At 47.9% G+C, this 2,624-nt stretch overlaps 1 long non-coding RNA gene and 1 other non-coding gene across 3 annotated transcripts in view; one reads left to right on the plus strand and one right to left on the minus strand.

The window, feature by feature from the left end:
* Positions 1-2,624, plus strand: part of LOC116098431 — a 12,687-nt gene that overhangs the window by 532 nt on the left and 9,531 nt on the right. For both annotated transcript variants that reach the window (XR_004121847.1, XR_004121846.1), the window contains exon 2: positions 77-221. This is a non-coding gene — a long non-coding RNA (uncharacterized LOC116098431). The remainder of the gene's footprint in view (positions 1-76; positions 222-2,624) is intronic.
* LOC116100167 lies at positions 1,886-2,012 on the minus strand. The gene has a single exon (XR_004122512.1). It is a non-coding gene; the product is annotated as a small nucleolar RNA SNORA17 (small nucleolar RNA).

Raw genomic sequence — 2,624 nt, forward strand, 5'->3', positions numbered from 1 at the left:
AGAGAGAGAGAGAGAGAGAGAGAGAGAGAGAATGTATAAATAAGAATAAGAGAGTGAGTCTTTCTTACTTTCCAAGGAGTCCCGCGGCTGGAGGAAAGTCCTCCACAACATAGTTCTTGCATCCTCTTCACCCCTCAGTCTGAAGCAAAGAGATCCTCCATGAAGAGAAAAGAACCTCTGAAGAGGTTAAGCATGGCTGGACAAACTATGGAGTAAAATCAGTAAGTATTCCAGTTAAGAGCCTGGGAATGAATAACAAACAGATGTGGTTTAAATCAGAATTCTCTGCTACCGGCTTGGTGACCTGGCACATGATCCTCACTAAGCTCTCCTTTCATCTACAAGGCAAGGAGAAATAGCGCATATTTCAGATGGCTACAGCAAGGATGAGCTCGGGCAGTACATGCGGACTTACTCATTAATCACTGGCTGCAGTTCGGCCCAAAGGAAACCAAAAGCCAAGCAGGTTCTGAGCACGGTGGCTCTCCAGGCAGAGTGAATGGGAGTTGATACAGTTGTGGATAATATTAAGTCTATAAAAGTTTATTCATGGAAGCTGATTCCCAACGCAAGACAAACTCTCCCCCACAACTCCTTTCTTCTTCTCTCAGGTGGATTCATTGTTTAGGGAGGCTGTAAATTAATGGCCACACACAGTCTGCCTCGACAACAGAGATGTATCATTTTTGGAGTCCTGAAGTCCACTCAAGGTATCAGCGAGGGCCAGCTCAGTGTGGGCCTCTGGGTCAGAAGTCCTGGCTTTTCCATGGCTTCCTGCTTCCGCACTCAGCCACCTCAGCCACCATCGCTTTCCTCATGCCTGTCTTCCTCTGTATGGGTGCCTATCATATTGGGTGAGATCTACTGGAAGGACATCTTTTTTTTAACCTTTTATTGGTTCTTTGTGAATTTCACTCCACGTACCCCAACCCTACTCATCTCCCCTCCCCTCATATCCACCCTCCACCCTTGCAACCTCTCCTCATCAGAGGGAAAAAAGTCCTCTTGTGCAAGCTGCAGTGTGTCACGGCATGTCCCACAGTACACCCTTCTGCCCACACTTCTTTGCTTGCAGATGGTCATTGCAATGGCTCCTTGTGGTCATATGAGGCCCCTGGCTTCTGCTACCCTATCAATACCGGAGCCTCCCAGGACTTCCTCTTAGATCTCCCGCTGTTACTCTGTGTCGTGGAGCTCCTATAGCGTTGGAGCTATAGGACTGGCCCCTTCATCCGCGTCATCAGTTTATCTATGGAGTAGGTGTTGGGGTGGGGCCACCTCAAAGCCCTGCGTCTGGTCTGAGCTGGTACTTCTAAGCTGGTACTGCTACTTTCACCAGCAGACCCTACAACCAGAGCCACGCTGCTGCTGTTGCTGCTGGGGACCGAGCAGGGAAGCCTGCCTGCACTTGGGTGGTAACAGATCCCTGCTACTGCAGGGCCATGGATGCAGATGTGGCCCCTGGTGGCAGCACAGGTCAGGACCATGGTCCCAGGTGGCATCGCTGGCTACTCATATCTGACTGTTCCATATTCACCTGGAGTCTCTCTTCATTGTGCCCATGTCCTTCTGTTTCTCCTTTTCTTCCATTTCTCCACCACTTACTAGCTCTCCTTAGTGACCCCCCCTCGGGTCTCTGGGGTCGCCTCTAAAGTGGTCTCAGGCGTGCATTATTGAACCAGGCAGATGTCATCTTGGGTATGGTATGTCCACCTCTCAGGCCTGCGTGGCATTGGTCTGGTGGTCATCTCAGCAGTGGTCTCAGGAGTGCTATGCCCAGTTCATGCATTTTGGAGCTGGGCAAGGTTCATTTTGGGCATGGTCTGTTCCCCCATGCCTGCCTCACACCAGACTGATGATCATCTCAGGCTCACTGTTTTCAGGGAATATTAGGCTACTAACATTCAGATGTGCCCAGGTCAGAACACTGAACATAGACATGGCCTCTCTCTTCTCTGCCACCTACTGATGCAAATATGACATAGCACACCTGCAATGCCCCTTGGGGCAGGACTAAGGGCTTCATTTTAATTTGACTAAATTTGCAAAAATCTTAACAGATAACACATTCATAGGTCCTGGGAATGAGAACTTAGCCTTTGGGGGACACAGTTCTAGATGAATGATTACAGGAAAGACCCTGTTTACCAGTTGATTAGAGGATTTGCTATACTGATGTTATGATCATAAGGTTAATATACCTGATGTTTATAGTTCCTAGACTATCTGCAATTTGTAGTGTCAGTTATCAAAATAGAGTCTGATAGAATGATTTTCCAAAGTTCTAAATCTTCTCTTTTTGTCCTTTCTTCTTTCTTCCTCCCTCCTTCCCTCCCTCCTCCTCCTTCCTTCTCTTTTTCTCTCTCGTTTTCATCTATCCATTTCTGTTCCTCTGTGTCTATGTGTCTGTGTTCATATAAGTGTGAGCACACATGGGCAGATGACAATCTCATGTGCTAGTCCTTGCCTTGTGTCTTGTCTGAGACAATGTTACTTGTTGTGTCACACATCCATCTCTGAGACAATGTTACTTGCTGGGTCACACACCCATCTCTGAGACAATGTTACTTGCTGAGTCACTCACCCATCTCTGAGACAATGTTACTTGCTGGGTCACACACCCA

This window comes from Mastomys coucha, unplaced genomic scaffold, assembly GCF_008632895.1.
Source record: "Mastomys coucha isolate ucsf_1 unplaced genomic scaffold, UCSF_Mcou_1 pScaffold20, whole genome shotgun sequence".
Classification (NCBI taxonomy): Eukaryota; Metazoa; Chordata; class Mammalia; order Rodentia; family Muridae; genus Mastomys; species Mastomys coucha.